Source organism: Rhinatrema bivittatum, chromosome 14 (genome assembly GCF_901001135.1).
Source record: "Rhinatrema bivittatum chromosome 14, aRhiBiv1.1, whole genome shotgun sequence".
NCBI lineage: Eukaryota > Metazoa > Chordata > Amphibia > Gymnophiona > Rhinatrematidae > Rhinatrema > Rhinatrema bivittatum.
Window position 1 is genome coordinate 61,420,929 of NC_042628.1, and position 17,965 is coordinate 61,438,893.

Genomic DNA, 17,965 nt, shown 5'->3' on the forward strand with positions numbered 1-17,965 from the left:
ACGATTAGAGAATTTAGTAAGAGAATAATCGAACATAGGAGTAATATCAATTGCCGTGTCGTCTCAAAGCTCCTAGTAGTACACACTATTGAGTATGAACATAAGTTTGAAGAATATAAGTTTTGTGTAGTCCAGAAATCAACATTGAATTGGAGAGGAGGAAATTTAGATGGGCTTTAAGAATATATACGTCTCCGCTTCAATAAAGTTTTGGAAAAGACTTTGGCGTATAACCCTGGTTTTCTTCCTGATGGCTTTCTTAGACCGCCTTCCTTTGTGCTTTATGGAACAATAAAAGACAGTACTATACTGATGGCCTACATCTGTCTTTGAGGACAGCCATGATCACAGGTGAGAGATTCAGAGCATACACAGACAGATGTTTAAACTAGATGAGGAGTTGGCAGATGGAAACCCGATTGAAATGGGTTGTAACAGCTGACAAACAAATGAAGTTACTGACAAAAAACACAAAAGTGAGGAAGACAAGGGTGCAGGTATGAAACAACACAGGCAGAAGAAAGGTCAAGGAGAAATACATGGAATGCTGTGAACACAAATTCTCATAGTCTAGGTGATACAATTCCAGATTGCTAGCTTGGAAGGTTAAGGTACATCTAGAAATTGTTGTTATTGCAGAGAAATGGTTCAGCGAGTTCCATGACTGGGAGATGGGTTATGAATTATAGTCTCTTCAGGAAGGCTAGGGAAGAAAAGGGGAAGAGTATCATTTTATGTAAAACATAATATTAAAGCAACTGAAATGCAGAGGGAATGGGGAAAGAAGGCAGCAATATGGATCATCTTGGAAAAGCAGATGATACAACCATCTATATCAGTGTGATCTTCAGAAGTCTGCTACTGATGGAAGAGCTAGATAGTGATCCAATCAATAATATATATAAAAGACTACCATGAAAAGGGAGGTGTTACTCGTAGGAGAAGTTAATCTGCCAGATGTGGTTTGAAGCATCCCATCTGCAGAACTGGTTAGAAGTGGAGAGATATTGGATTCCATTCAAGGGGCTATCCTCAGACAAATGATAGGGGAACCCGTGAGGGAGGGACAAATATTGGACCTGATATTTACAAAAAGGGAAATGTGTTTCTGATGTCCAGGTAGTGGTCACCTGAGCTCCAGTAATCATGAGACAGCGCGGTTTAATATAAGAACTGTTATGCCTGTCAGTCGCAGACAGCTGCAACAGCGATTACTCACAGCTTGTTCTGCTTTCCTACCCTCCCTGGGTCTCCTCGCTGCATGGGCCTCTCTGCATTGCCGCGTTCCGCGGGCCTCCTTGCAGAGGCATGGATGCCATTATTTCCAGCTCCAATGTCAGGTCCTCCTAGGTACACGCGCACGTCACAAGTCCCGCCTTTGAAGCCACTTCAGCGGGAACCTCAGGGGTGTCCCCTGTTGATGATGTCATCGGTATTTAAGCTCCTGCTTCGCCCCCAGCAAGCCAACTTGGCAACAAGTTCTGTATGAGCCCTACGCCTGCCTTCTTCCTGAGACGCCACTCCTGCTTGTATCGTGGACCCTGTCTGGCACCTGCTCCTCGGGGGTCAGTGTGCGCTCTATGGGGACCTGTTCCCTGGACTACCCCGCTCCTCGGGCTGACCCCACGCCTCTGGGGTTCCATCTGGCTTCCTGCTCTACCTCGGCTCTCCTTGGGAACTACTGCAGCGACTTGTGAATTCTCAGCCGGCCTTCCCCGCTCCTCAGAGTTACGCTGTATCCTTCAAAGACTGTTTGTGCCTTACCGCTCCTCGGGCTGCGCTCACCTACTCCAAGACCACCCTGAGCTTCCCCCGCTCCTCAGGCTTGCTCCTTGTGATTCTGCAATTGACAGCTGTCCTGCTCCACGGGCCTGTTTCTCCATTACTCAGCCAGCTACCCTCCGATCTCCAGGCTACGTGAGCTACTGGACTTGGGCTCGGGCTCTCCGCCCCGGGGGGTTCCACCTACACTCGCCCACTGCGCTGTGGCTCTGCCCCTCGGGCTGCACCATCGGAGAATATCCTGCTTGGCTGTTCGGGCACCCATCATCCCATGATCTGACTGGTGCCCTCTCTTTTCAGTCTCTCCAAGTGCTATCTACAGACTGCTACCCTATGGGGGTCATGTCCTGGTCTCTGAGGCTCTCCCCTTGACTGTGCACAGAGCTTCCCTGCACTCCAACACCTCTCCTCCTGACGGTGTGGACCTGTGGGGCTCCTCCCCACAGGCTGTATCAACTTGCACCTCAGGCCAAGGGTCACATACATACTAATCATAACAAGAACAAAGGCAAAAAGGGCTTACACAAAGGTCAGGATCCTAGACTTCAAGAGTACTGAGTTTATTAAATTGGAGAGGAAGTGCTGGCAATGGGGAAAATCTTTGTGTAGTAGAACAGTTGGCTAAACTAAAAGGAATAGTAAGTAGGGATATCCAAACAAAAAATGTCTGGGCTTATTTTTTCATTTCAGGGGATTTTTTACATTTGGTTTTTTTTTCATTGCTTAATTTTTATTTCAGTTCAGTTAATTTGCCAAACTGAAATAAATATTAAACTGTAGTAAGACCTCAGTTTTATGGTTAGGTGATAAACCAGCGACGGGGTCTCCCTCATTCTTAAAAACTGGTAAATCATCTATTTATCTTTTTGAAGAATAGTAATTTAGGGATGATTTTAGATTCTAAATTGTCTTTGCTACCACAGGTTAAGGAGGATGCTAGGGCTGCATTTTTTATACTGCATCAGATTAAACCTTTGAGTGATGTAATTCCAATTCAAGAATTAAGATTGGTGGTGCAAGTATTAGTTTTCTCTAATTTAGATTATTGAAATTCCCGGTATGCTGAGCTGCCTAAATCCATGGTGCACATGTTGCAACTAGCTCAAAATGCTGCCATACAAACCATTTTTGGTTTGCAATGGGGGTCTTTGTATTACTCCATCTATACCTGAGAGATTTTCACTAGTTGCCTCTTGGTACGAGAATCCAGTTTAAGATTTTAATGTTAGTATACAAGGCTATTAATTGTGAAGCTATTTGTTTAGCAGACACAGTTGTTGGATATCCTCCTTCACGTAGGCTGTGTTCTTCCTCTCGATTATTACTTCATGTTCCTGTCATTTCTGTTTATCATTTAAGTAAGATGAGAGTGCAAGCATTTTCAATATTAAGTCCTAGCTTGTGGAATACTTTATGCTATTTATTTATTCACTCACATATTCCACCTTTCAATCCATCAAAGCTGATTACAGACTACATGCATAATAAATATATAAATTAAAATAATATCACAACATCTTCATCACTGTTACAATAATACATTACATACGTCAGCATGTATACGGTAATTAAAAGCTTCTAAAAACAAGCACGTTTTTACTTTCTAAATTGCAGGTAGTCTGCTTCGTTATGTATTTCAGCCCGCAACAAATTCCAAAGAGTAGGACTTAAAAAGAAAATGCCTGAAAAAGTGCATATTGAATCAGATAATCTGATTTCAGAAGAAACTAAAAGCGGTTCTTTTTATGCATGCTATTAGCAGGAATATGAATTGATCATTTTATATTTTATCTACTCTGTTTTAATTGTCTAAATTTGTGTCATTTTAAGTTTTTTTAAATTGTTTTATAAAACTTTTTATGTATGTTAATTGTAATCTGCTGTGAATATTTATAAAACTGCAGAATATAAATGTCAGCAAATAAATACTGTATTTATGTAGAGAGACCCTATTTTTTGTAAACCTGATGGGTGTGCAAAAGGATTTGTGTGAGGGTCACCCCAGGAGTTATTAATGTGCTTTGTGTTGTAAAATGTTAAATGTTTGAGCATGCAGTAAGAATACACTGGTTGGCATGTTAGGTATGACAGCATTTTGTTAACAGGTGATAAGTGCTTATGGGGAAATATGTTCATATGGATGGGCATAGAGATCATGGAGGGGAGTGAGGGGATTCCTTCTTGTCCAGTCAGTTCACAGAAGGAATAGGGAGTACATTTATCCTCTGCCATCTTAAAAGTCCAAGTCATCATCTGCATGACCAAACTAAAAACCCACAATAAAATTTGGAAGGAATGACCACTGCACAATAGGGAAGTCCAATTCCATCATTGTATGTTCCTTGTTGGGGTGGGGGAGTGGTGCACAAAATTGGCACCAATGTGGAGCATGAGGGACATTCTGGACTGAGAAGGATAGTGACAGAAATTTGGTGTTTGTATAATGTGTGGGGTTTTTTTGCACCATGGAAGAAAAGCTCACATTGAAAAGAATGGAGTCAAAATGGTGGACAGAGGATGGAAGATGCTGAAGACTTTCATGCCAGAAGAGGATCTGAAAACACTTCCGAGTCTGTGCAGATCTGGAATTATGTGCAAGGAAGTGGAGGACCTTTCAAGCCGCAAGGCCAAAGATATCACCACGGTGTGGCACCCTGTGAGAGTTGGTGTCCAATCCCATCGAGTCAGCAGCACATGGAGCACAAGGAATTGGAGTTGTCATAAAAGAAGGGAGTGCCATCTTGTCCTCATGGAATTCGGTACTGGAGAATGTACGGCGAGCAATGAATAAATGAAGCAGAGGATTCCCACTGTGAGCAGTGAAGCAAAGGTTTCCAAAGATTGCCTATCCTCGAAGACTCTGCCTCAGCAGAGATCACTGGAAGTGCAGGTTTCTCAAACTGGGAGAGTTGTCAGCACATGGAGTGGAGAAAACAGAATATGGCATTGAGGCTTCAGAGTAAGATTGTGCTTGACCTGGAAATCGAAGGGTGGGTAGACATAAGGCTACTGTGTAAAAACTGTGGTAATGCCAGGAGTTACACATGGTGGAAGAAGATGAACCCGAATTGGCCCAGGAAGAAAAAGGTGAGCCGGGTAAAACAACATAGTTGTGTCAGCGAGGTGTGGCAACAGGAGTGGCAGAGAGGCCTCCACTTTATTCTGAGGTGTGCAGGGCCCATGCTGATGCAAAAGAGGTGGTGGAAGTGGACGCAGCACAGGAGATGAGACTTATCCTGGAGTGGGTGAATGTACCTAGCGATGCGATGGGGTCAGGGGAGCCAGACGATCATTTCAGGGAGGAAGATGTGTTAAGGCCTAAGGCTGGGGTGGTGCCAGCAGTTGCAGTAAGAACAGGTGCTGAGGGTGCAGTGAGAGCCAGGAAGCCAGCAGGGTTGGGGTCCCCATCGGAGGTGCATGCCATCCAAGTGAGTAATGTGCAATCAGTGATGGGGGGGGAGGGGGGTGGGGGGAGTAGTGGTGAGAATTTAGAGAGATTGCCAATTTTGTTGTATCTTTTGCTAGTATGGTGGGCGTGCAGAAGGATCTGGGTGGGGGAGACTCCAGGAGTTATCAATGTGCTTTGTGATGCAAAATGTTAAACGTTTGAGCATGTGGTAAGAATAGTTGACCAGTGGATGGCATATTAGGTATGAGAGCATTTTGTTAACAGATGTTCTTATGGGAAAGTGTGTTTCTATTCCCTTGAAGTGTGGTGGCTTTCTGATTGGGTGCTCCAAGCTGAAGCGGGAGGTATAAAAGTGTGGGTTTTGCCCTTTTCTTCCCCTGCCTTTTTCAGTGTGGGGTGGGGTATAGAGACTTCCCACACGGGAAGGCCCCCGTGTGCTGCCGTTCGCAGCACACGGGGGCCTTCCCTTTTCACCGCGGCCTTCACCGCGGCCTTTCACCGCAGCCTTCCCTTTTCACCGCGAACAGCGCGCCGGGCCTTCATCTTCACCACGAACGGAGCACGTCCCGTGTGCTGCAGGACGCGCTCCGTTCACGGCATGCCATGGTCACTTCTGCTATTTTCTGCCGTGCTGAGATGCCCCCACTCTCGCGATGGCCACTGTCCGTGCACTTCCGGTTTTGGAGGGAGGAAATCGGCGAGACGATTGTGAAAATCTGCGGGAAGGGTGACGAGGGAGGAAATCGAGGTGAGAGAGGAAATCTGCGGGAAGGGGGAATTCTGCGCAAATTCTGCATTCCGCAGTAGCGCAGAATTCCCCCAGGAGTAGTATATGGTGGAGGTAGAGGGATGAACTATCTGTGCCCCGATAAGACTGTCAATGGAACTGATTGTTGCATACCCATGAATTTCCAACTTGTTCAGTAACTAAGATGTAAAACAAAATCTTCATCCATGTAAATATTTTTGCTGGCTGGTGTATCCAGAGAATAAAATGTATTATTTGTTGGAAGTTAAACTTGGTGTCATCTCTAATAGCCAGCATAATTTATGGATGGGTACAGAGATCATGAAGAGGAGAGTGAGAGGACTGCTTCCTGCCCAGTCAGTTCATAGAAGGAATGGGGAGTGCATTTATCCTCTGTCACCATAAAAGTTCCACTTCACCATCTGCGCTGCCAAATTAAGAAACCAGAAAAAAAAATAAATTTTGAATGGATGACCACTGCACAACAGGGAAGTCCCATTCCATCATTTTATGTACCCTGTCGGGAGGGGGAGGGGGAGGGGGGTTTACAAATAAAGTAAAAAAAAAACAAACAAAAAACAAATCCAAACAAGGTCTCCACTGGACTCTCCATGCAACCTAACTTTGCCTCCTTGGGCCCCACCAACCCTTGCAAATAAGCTAGGTCTCTTCTGCTCCCTGTTCATCCACAAATAAGCTGTGGCTGGGACCTACCCTCCTCCGTGGGATCATTGGCAGGTAAAAGGGGCAGGGGTAGTCCCCACAGGCTCATTTTTAAAAATGGCACCAACTTCAGGGCCAGCCAGTGCCATATTATTCTATGGCCATAAAACAATATGGCTGGTAATTTAAAAAAACCTTGGTTTATAGCCATATTACTTTATTAGTTTAAAATATGGCACCTGCCATCCCTGAAATCCAGTGCCATTTTTGAAAGGCAGCCAGTGGGGCAGGAGTGACTGGGGATCGCTCCTATACTTTAGCTGTCAAGGACGCCACAGAAGGAGTAAGTGGGATCTGAATAGGCCACAGGCCAAGCTTATTTGCTGGGGAGGGCCTGGGAATGCCCGGTGATATGTGAATGCAACATGGGATCCAGGGAGTCCTGTCTTTTTTCTTTGATTTTTCAATAAGAACTGAAAGTATCTGAAAACTTTCAGATATTTTCGGGGAAGTGTATTTTCAGCTCATTCTATTCAGAACAAACCAAAAATAGGCTTTTTCCTAATAAAAAAAAGCATCAGTTTATGTAAGACTGTTTATTGAGCAGCAGTAACAACACACACCTTTGATATACATGACTCTGAGGCATACCAAATTAGACCAAGATACAGTTATATAAGCAAATAAACAATTTTTATATATATATGTCCCTCCCCAGAGAAATATCCCCCCCCCTTCCCAAGTTAGAACTAACAAGGCTAAAACAAAAATGCAGGATAAAATATCTTGTTGTAAAACTGAATCATTACATTCAAGGGTAGTTGATAAGCTCACTTCTCGCCCTAGAGGACAAGCTTTGCAGATAAGGGTGCCAAATACCAATGAAGGTACTTTTACATCTGAACAAGTACACAGTAATCTGATTTTCCATTTGCATTAACACATGCAGTTTATTCCTCCATAGCCAGAAACTTGGAGGGTCTTGCTCACACCAGTGTAAGAGAATGGTCTTCCTTCTGGATCAATAAACACTTATCCCTCCCCCGTATCTGAAAAGATGAGACTGCATCAAAAAGATCATCTTCAGGGTTAAAGACCATAGGTTGACCCAGCAACAGAGGCAGACATCTCCGAATCTTATGCCAAAAAATTTGAATAACTGGACAAGCCCAGAAACCATGACCCCAAGGTGCCCCTGGACGTCTGACACTTGCCACACAGCTCAGAGTAATTAACCAACCCTATGTAGCCAAAAAGGAGGTAAATATACTCTGCGCAAAACTTTATGCTTTATGACATGATGGAGGAGAAAGCCAGCCAAGGAAGGTATCTCTGCCTTCCATATAGCATGTACCCCTAAAATCTCAACCTTAAAATTAAGGAGCAATTTATAAATATGAGAAATCCCCATCCAACCCCGCCTGTCTACTTGAAAAAAAATACTCCAACTGATCTATGAGCCCCTCACCAAGATTAGACTTCTGTAAAGATTGTATATAAATGATGGAGTTGCAGGTAGGCAAAAAAGGATTTAGGGGAGAGAGCAAATCGCATAGACAGAATTTGAAAGAACAACATAGTACACTCAGAGACCACCACATGCAATGAGATTACACCCTTTGCCTCCCACTGAGAAAAGAAAAATACACCCTGCATGCCTGTGTTGCGGTCCTGGCAGCGAGCACCGCAGTCAGGCCCTTACCTCTTGATTCCCGGACCTGCTCCCGCCTCCGGAGTCCTGGCCTGCGGCTTGTTTGGCGGCGCCCCCGCTGGGGCAGCGCCGCCGGGAAGGTTCCGGTGGACGCCCTGTCCCTAGGCGTGCGCGCGCCACTTGGGCGCCTTTGTAGCCTGTTTCCGGCCAGTACAGACTCCGCCCAAATCCTGACGTCAGACGCCGCGGCCTTGATAAGCTGGCCGCGGCCATCCAGCCCTTGCCTTGCAACGGGTTAGCATTCTCGTTTCCTGTTGCGTTTGGCTACGTCGCTCCGTTCCTGCCTGCTTGCTACAGTACCTGCTTGGTTCCAGTACCCGAGTCCTGCTACAGTTCCTGCCTGGTTCCAGTACCCGAGCCTGCTACAGTTCCTGCCTGGTTCCAGAACCCATACCCAGTTACAGTATCACTACTGTCCTAGTCTGGTTCCAGTTACCTGTCCTGATCCACAACCCGCCTAAGTCCCAGCGGCCGGGCCCCTACGGACTCCTCCCGGGGGGGCTTCAGCTTCCAAGGGTGAAGCCACCTAAGTCCCAGCGGTTGGTCTCCTATGGGCTCCTCCCAGGGGAGCACCAGCTTCCAGGGTGAAGAGCATCTACGTCCCGCCTGAACATCTGCCTCCCGGCCCACTGTTCATCAGAGACATAGTCCATCTCTTCTTAGTCTCCAGCAGGTCGGCCCAAGGGTCCACTAAACTGAAACTCCCACAACAGATTGCAAGGCCATGGACTCGGCGGATGCACCCGCTCCCTCGGATCTGTCCAGGATGGCCCGGCAGATGCTACAGCACCCTCCCGCTATGCTGGCGATTTAAGGACCTGCCGCGGCTTCCTGAACCAATGTTTTGTACGGTTCTCCCTGTTGCCTCGGCAGTTTCCCTCGGATACGGTGAAAGTGGCATACATCCTGTCCTTGCTTGATATGGGCTTCTCCCCTTTGGGAAAACAACGATTCTTCACTAACGGATTTACAATTGTTCATCACGAACTTTCACCAGGCCTTTGATGAGTCCGCCCGAGTAGCCACGGCTACGTCTGATCTGCTGCAACTTCGTCAGGGGGCTCGCTCCTTGGCAGACTATGCAATGGACTTTCGCCCAAGAAGTAGGTTGGCAGGATGGTAGTCTTAAGGCCATCTTCCTGGAAGGCCTTTCCGGTCGCATTAAGGATGAGACTGCGGCTCAAGACTTGCCGGAAGACCTCAATGCCTTGATCGAGATAGCTGCTCGCATAGACTATCGCCTACAACAGCGGGCCAAGGAGCAGCGCTCTGCTCGCCACAGTCCGGCTCGTGGGCAGAGACCTGCGCCCTCTCCTAAGAGCTCTCGTCCAGATATCCCCATCAGCGAACCCATGCAGCTGGGTCGGGCCCCGCTTTCTCTTGAAGAAAGACAACGTCGCCGTTCGCTGAAGTTGTGTTTATATTGTGGCCAGAAGGGCCACTTCTTGGCACGCTGCCAGGAGCGTGCGGAAAACGCCAATGCCTAGGAGATCGGGAGGAGCTCCTCCTAGGTTGTGCTACAGCTCCTCAATGTACTGTTCCTGTTACTCTGGAATACCCCGGAGGTTCCTTTGAGACGATGGCGTTCCTGGACTCTGGAGCTGGAGGTAATTTCATCCTGCACGACTTAGTCTCCCAGTTGCGAATCCCTACGCATAGACAGGAGGTCCCGTTGCGAATTGCCTCGATCCAGGGGACGCTCCTCCCTGGTCCTGTCCAGCTGTCCACAGCACCCATTACGGTCTGCACCGGGGCGATCCATTCGGAGGAGATAGCCTTCCTAGTGTTGGATAAGGCCATCCACCCTGTGGTGCTAGGGTTGCCGTGGCTACAGAAACACTCGCCCACGATTCAGTGGGATATGCTACAGATTGTTAAATGGAGTCCTTTCTGCCTAGCTAATTGTTTGAAGGTGCCTAGGACCCCCCTCACTTCCGTTGATGCACTCGGCTGTGGGTCCCCCTGCACCTTATGAGAACTTCACCGATGTATTCTCCAAGACCAAGGCGGAGATCCTTCCGCAGCATCGTCCGTATGACTGTGCTATTGACTTGCTACCTGGTACCACGCCCCCTCGAGGAAGGGTTTATCCCTTATCCATACCTGAGACCCGGGCCATGGCCGAGTACGTTGCAGAGAATTTGGCCAAAGGGTTTATCCGCCCTTCCAAGTCGCCTGCAGGGGCGGGCTTCTTTTTTGACAGCAAAAAAGACGGCTCATTGAGGCCGTGTATAGACTATCGAGGCCTAAATTCGATTACCAAGCGAGACCGCTACCCGCTCCCGTTAATCCTGGAGCTCCTTGATCGGCTTCAAGGAGCGAAGATTTTTACAAAGTTGGACTTACGGAGCCTATAATTTGGTCAGAATCCGTCCCGGAGATGAGTGGAAAATCGCGTTCAATACCCGAGACGGGCATTACGAGTACTTCGTGATGCCTTTTGGCTTATGTAACGCCCCGGTGGTGTTCCAGCACCTGACGAATGAGGTGTTGCAGGACCTTCTGAACACCTGTGTAATTGTTTACCTCGATGACGTGTTAGTCTACTCCCAGGACCTGCCGTCACATCATCAACATGTTCGCCAAGTGCTCCAGATACTTAGGGAGCATGGCCTATACGCGAAACTGGAAAAGTGCAGTTTTGAGAAGACCTTCCTGCTGTTCCTAGGCTACGACGAGTGAGATAATCAAATTTGCAGATGACACAAAATTGTTCAGAGTAGTTAAATCACAAGCAGATTGTGATAAATTGCAGGAAGACCTTGTGAGACTGGAAAATTGGGCATCCAAATGGCAGATGAAATTTAATGTGGATAAGTGCAAGGTGATGCATATAGGGAAAAATAACCCATGCTATAATTACACAATGTTGGGTTCCATATTAGGTGCTACAACCCAAGAAAGATCTAGGTGTCATAGTGGATAACACATTGAAATCGTCGGTGCAGTGTGCTGCGGCAGTCAAAAAAGCAAACAGAATGTTGGGAATTATTAGAAAAGGAATGGTGAATAAAACGGAAAATGTCATAATGCCTCTGTATCGCTCCATGGTGAGACCGCACCTTGAATACTGTGTACAATTCTGGTCGCCGCATCTCAAAAAAGATATAATTGCGATGGAGAAGGTACAGAGAAGGGCTACCAAAATGTTAAGGGGAATGGAACAACTCCCCTATGAGGAAAGACTAAAGAGGTTAGGACTTTTCAGCTTGGAGAAAAGACGACTGAGGGGGGATATGATAGAGGTGTTTAAAATCATGAGAGGTCTAGAACGGGTAGATGTGAATCGGTTATTTACTCTTTCGGATAGTAGAAAGACTAGGGGGCACTCCATGAAGTTAGCATGGGGCACATTTAAAACTAATCGGAGAAAGTTCTTTTTTACTCAACGCACAATTAAACTCTGGAATTTGTTGCCAGAGGATGTGGTTAGTGCAGTTAGTATAACTGTGTTTAAAAAAGGATTGGATAAGTTCTTGGAGGAGAAGTCCATTACCTGCTATTAAGTTCACTTAGAGAATAGCCACTGCCATTAGCAATGGTAACATGGAATAGTTTTTGGGTACTTGCCAGGTTCTTATGGCCTGGATTGGCCACTGTTGGAAACAGGATGCTGGGCTTGATGGACCCTTGGTCTGACCCAGTATGGCATTTTCTTATGTTCTTATGCATGGGGGGTAACCTGCATGGCACGTCAGTTACTACCATTAAGAGAACGCATGGGGGATACCCTGCCCGGCACGTCAGTTACTATCATTAAGAGAACGCATCTGGGGTAACCTGCATAGCAGTTACTATTTTTATGACAACATATGTCATTTCAGTCTCTCTCCTACTGGAGAAAGACTGAAATGACCAAATGATTAAATATAAGGCAGAGTTGATACACGCGAAAGCAATTACGATGATGCCCATTATGAAGGTCATAAATATATGAGTTGATTTTGACTAGTACTACAGCGTCTGAAATTTTGGAGAAATTGTTCAATTGTATTGGCCTTCTAATAAGTGCCACCATTCTTCGAGTGGTAGCTTGCAGCAGCTCACGGTCACCAGTAGTACAGTTTCTTTCCTCTGGAGAGAACTTTTTAGAAACATAGGAGCAAATCATCAGGGTTCCTTGGTTATTGTGCTGTAAGAGGACAGCTCCTACTGTGAGGGCAGAAGCATCTACTTCCAGTACAAATAGTTTGGAAGGGTCCAGATGGTGAAAACATGGGTCTCTGGTGAACTCTTATTTAAGCCTATTGAACACCTGGATGGTGCTGTTGCTCCAGTTCCTGGTGTCTGAGCCCTTTTTGGTAAGGGCCATGAGCAGAGAGGCCAGGGAGGAGAAGCCTTGGTCAAACTATCTGTAATAGATTACAAACCCAAGGAACCGCTTCAAGGCCTCTAGGTCTACAGGCTGTGAATAGTCCAGGATAGCATTCAGCTTATCGGGCTCCATCCAGAGACCATCTTGGGAAATAATATAGCCAAAGAACTGTAATTCCTCTTGCTCAAAAATACATTTCTCTAGTTTTGCATAGAGGTGGTGCTCCTGAAGCCGTTGAAGAACTTGCAACACGTGTTCTCGATGTTAGTCCAGTGTTTGAGAAGACAAGAATATCATCAAGATACATGATCGCATGGGAGTAAAGAAGGTTGTGGAAAATTTAATTGAACATAAACTGAAATACAGCGGGGCACTGCATAATCCAAAGGACATCACCAGATACTTGCAATGCCCACCTCTGGTATTGAAAGCTGTCTTTCATTCATCAGTTTCTTGGATCCTGATTAGGTTATATGTCCCATGGAGATAAACCTTGGTGAGTATCAGGCTTCCCTAAAATGGTTGAAGAGTTCTGCAATAAGTGGCAATGGATACTGGTTCTTTTTGGTGATGGCAGTGAGCCCTCTATAATCGATGAAAAGAAAGATGGTTCACCTCATACTTGCAATGAAGAAAAAACCAGTTCCGGCAGGGGAGGAAGACAAGCGAATTAACTCTCTCTCTAGGTTCTCCTGGATATATTTTGATATTGGCTCAGTTTCTGGAGCAGAGAGAGGATAAACCTGAGGGCATCTTCCCTGGAAAGAGATCAATGGGGAGTCATAGGAAAGGTGTGGAGGTAGGGTTTTGGCCTGTCATTTACTAAAGACATTATTGTAAGTGGCATATTGCAGAGGCAGACCAGGTAACTATAGGGCTACCTTTTGGCCAAGAGAGATAGCTGGATGGATCTTTAACAGGCACTGTGCTTGGCAGGAGGCAGTTCATTTGGAGAGCTGCAGGGTTCCCCAATCAATGTTAGGTCGGTGCTGCATAAGCCAGGGTAGGCCCAGATTGACATCATTGACAGCCTTGGGCAGCACATATAGGTTTATCTGCTCTTGGTGGAGCAGGTTGGTTTACATCAGGAGAGGCTTAGTGGTCCTCAAGATTCAACCGGGCAAGGGATCCCTATATATTGAGGATATCGTGATTGCGGTCTCCAACTGGACAGAGAGGAGACCATGTTAGCACACCAGCGCCTCGGTGATAAAATTACCACTGGCGCCAGTGTCCAGGAAGGCTTGAGCATCAATCAGAGTCACTCCAATTGAAAGGCAGCCAGGCACCAGGATTTGGTAAGAGAAGCAGAATAGACCTAGGGTGACCTCTCCCACCAGTCCTAGTTCCTGGAATTTCCCAGCTTAGCCAAGCACTGAGCTGCAAAGTGCCCTTGAGCAACACAGTACAAGCAGAAGTTGAGGCATCTCAGGAGCTACGGTGGTGGTCATGGGGCGATGAAAGCTAGGAGCCAGACGGAAAGAGCATCAGAGTGAACTCCTCTCATGTGCCCATTCCTGAAACTGAAGGTCCAGACAGATAGCTAGACTGATCAGCCCCTCCAAGGTGGCTTGCAGGTCTCAGGTAGCCAACTCATCTTTGATTTGCTCCGATAAGCTTTGTTTGAATATAGCAGTCAAACTGTCTCTGCTCCATTGGAGCTCGGATGCCAGCATTTGGAAGTGGACCGCATTCTCTCCAACTGACATAGAACCTTGTCAAATTTGGAACAGTTTGGCCACTATTGAAGACATGCAGCCAGGTTTGAAGATGAGGCGAAACTCCCACAGAAAACAATCCAGATCTGCCAGGAGGGGGTTGCCTCTCTTCCAAAGGGGAGAGGCCCAGGCCAATGCAGAACCTCCTAACAGAGACAGGATTTATGTGACCTTGGTCTTGTCTGTGGGAAACAGGGATGCCTGAAGCTGAAAATGCAAGAAACCCCAACATTCCTTAGGATCCCCGTGGTAGAAAGGTAGTGGCGGCAGCTGCAGAATGGACCGCGAGTAAGAGGCTGGCCCAGGCAGAGGTGGAGCAACTACAGCGGAGCCAGTGCAAACAGGCCACAAGTCTCTTGAGGACTCCCAACACTTGCTCTAGGGTACCTTGCTGCTGAATATGTTGAGCCAGACAAGGGATTGCCTGAAGAGCAGCCAGGTCCACGGCCTCAACAACCTGTAATGGGCATGGTATCTGTGGACTAGGCCCATGGTATCTGTGGCTAGGCCCACGCTGACAACTGTGGACGCGCCCTTTGAGGGGACAAACTGGAACTTCACTATAGCAGCCACCTCCCCTGCAGGTTGAGCCCTAGGGTTCTTGAAGCCTGCAGGACTTAGGTGGGTCCCTGGGGTGGTCAGGCAGATGAGAGTCCAAAGACAGGCCCAAGTCAGGCTGGTAGCAGGCAGGAGAAACCGGAGATGGGCCAGAGGTCGGGGCAGGCAGCAGTCAAGACATGCTCAGCTCCAAGGCTAAGCTCAGGTCCAGGAGGCAAGCATGAAGTGGTCCGAATCCAAGTAGAAGTCAGTACTGGGGTTCAAGTGCAAGAAAACCAATGACAAGGGCAGGACAGGGAAAGGCAAGACAAAGAAGGGACACAGGAACAAGACAGGGATGCAGGAAAAAGGCAAGAATACAAGCAACAGGCACTGGAGGCACATCCATGCTTTGCCAACTACTGTGTTGTGTTGGTCGGACATTATAGTAATGCTTGCTGAATCTGAGAAAGTGATATGGCGCAGAAGTCGGTCTAAAGCCAACCAGCAGATTGGTTCCTGGCTGGTGCTATTGGGGGGCCGGCACATTCGATATGAGTGGTCTTGGGGGAAGGTCACATGGCTTTTCGGTAAGGACGGGATTCACCTCTCGTTCATCGGGATGGATCTGTTCCTTAATTCAATTCAGGAGACCTTGGAGGAGCTTTTTCCTCTGTAGTCGGGGCTGCATCTTTGGGGGGTCTCAGGACATGTTATGCCCGTGTCTATGGCGGATGGCCCGAGCCAATACAGCCTATACATTGGTTATCTGCTAAGATGGATTTCTGTGGCAATTTGAGAATGGTTGACAACTGGGGTAGTTGTTGGTTGCAGACTCCTTGCTGGCAGCGGGGGGGGAGGGTGCACCTGGCTGGCCTGGCTCCTTGCTGGTTGGCGGCGGTGGCCCACCGGGTTGGCTCCTTTGCTGGCAGGTGGTGGGAGTCTGAACTCGGTGTGGGGCCGAAGGACGAGCCGTGTGGCTGGTGAGGATCGGCGGACAGTTAAGGAGGTTTTGTTGATTAAGATTGTAATGTTAAGGGGGGCTCAGGCCTCCAGGTTGTTATTAATGCTGCAGCCCTGTTAACCCAAAAACCTGTTGTCTGTTGTAATAATTTGGAATGTAAAAGGATGGATGCGAGCTAGTGATGTCCTGGATGCCCGCATTACTGCATTGGCTACCAATAAGCTTTAGAATCCTTCACAAATCCCTTACCATCATTCATAAAACCATTCACCACCAGGTCCCCATCAACCTGCAACTCCCACTCAGACTCCACACCTCTTCAAGACCTATCAGGGAAGCTTACAAAGGATCCCTGCACGCCCCTTAGACCAAATCCACCCATCTGTCAACCACTAGAGAACAAGCCTTCTAGACAGCGGGACCAGCTATCTGGAATGCTATCCCCCCGGATCTCAGACAGGAAAAACTTAAGACCTGGCTGTTTCAACAAGCCTTCCCCTAACCCAGGCCTACACCAGCTATGCCACAGACCATTTACTAAGGCCTTCTGTTCAGCGCACGCCATCTCAGACACTATAATTGATTTGTTATAGTTACCGAGTTACCGTTCTACTTCTGGCTTCTTCATCTTCCGAGTTCCATTACCCTTGTTTTATTGTAACTTTTTGCCTCTTCTTCTATGTTAAGGTTAATGTTATAACCCCAGGTTCCTTGTAAACAGATATGATATGATCTGTATCATGAATGTCTGTATAAAAAAGTACTAAATAAATAAATCCTTTTCTGTCTTAGTGGATGACCCAATGAGAAATAAATCTAACGCCCCTTCTGGTCTCAAAGGAAGGATTATGCAAAAGATAAGGCCTCTAATCACACCCTGCCCTCTGTGACGTCTCCTTCCTATCCATGACTGCTTCGATTTTTTTTTTTTAGCGATTTTTTTTTTTTAGGTTTTTCTTTTAATAAAAGAAATAAAAACCACAGAATTTGCATTTTACCAGCTCAAAATAATTAACTAGGAAAGACTTCTAGCGTTCCTGCCAACAGTTCCAAAACTCCTCCGTGAGTACGGAGTCTGTCCCTCACAACTTGTGCTTGATTTAGATATATTTATATACCCTTGTTGTGTTCATGAAATATTTGGATATCTTTTTTCAGCCCAAATTCAGTTGGGTGTTCCACATAAAGGAAAGTCATTTCAGCTTTAGGGAGCAGAGGGTGTGGGAGAGATGAAAATGAACATCATAACTTGCATTTCTTTTTTTCTTTTCCTCCCTCGCCTGCATTCTCTTTTTCTCACCCCGAGTCGCAGGGCATCTACAATCGCGGCATCTTTGCTGCTCCCACGTCGAAGGCAGGGCCCCTAGGTCTCCGTTCAAATAGTAATAATGGGGGAAGGGGCGGCGGGAGCCGGTGCAAGCCCAGGATCCTTGCATAGCCCGCGTGTAAAATCAAAGCCTGCCCCGAAGCGTGGCCCAAAAAAAAAGACAGAAAGGAAAGAAACGGAGAATAAATGACTTCTTGTACCTGAATAAATGCCTCTGTAGGAGATTAAACGACTTCTTGTACCTGAATAAATGCCGTAAGCCGTCTTGAGCATTATTTAGAAAAACAAGCTCACAATCCAAACTATATCTAAAATATATATAACTTCATGTCAACAAAATGTTCAGCAAACTACACATTTGAAGACAACATTCTCTTACTGTCTCCAGCCCGGTTTCCCCTTTTGTCTCTCTGATTTCCGCACTTTTCCCTCTTCTCGCCTCTCACCGTTTTCTAGCGGTTTTTAGCTGCCCGCCACCATCCTGTTCTGGTGGCTTTTCTATTTTCCAGACTCCCCTTCCTGTGCATCGCAGAGCCAAAGAAACCAAGCCCAGCGCCCGCACGGGGATGAAAAGGGGAGGGCCCCGTCATCCGTGTGCCTGAAAGTTTAGACAGTTAGCGCTGTGCGCTAGGGTCACTTGAGGACACTTAATATCCTGTTCGAAGCTGCCTCCCGCGCACAAAATCCTCGGCTGCACCCATTTAATTGTTCAAGCTGCTTACTTAAAGCGGCTTGCCTGGTTATTAAAAATTATAATAATAAAAAAGCCGTAACACTGTGGAAAACTCAGC

At 46.8% G+C, this 17,965-nt stretch overlaps 1 long non-coding RNA gene across 1 annotated transcript in view; it reads right to left on the reverse strand.

Annotated features, from left to right (window-relative positions):
- The window catches only part of LOC115076014, a 327,067-nt gene extending 309,346 nt beyond the window's left edge, over positions 1-17,721 (reverse strand). The window contains exon 1 of the long non-coding RNA XR_003852673.1: positions 17,554-17,721. This is a non-coding gene — a long non-coding RNA (uncharacterized LOC115076014). The remainder of the gene's footprint in view (positions 1-17,553) is intronic.
- Positions 17,722-17,965: the final 244 nt, after the last annotated feature.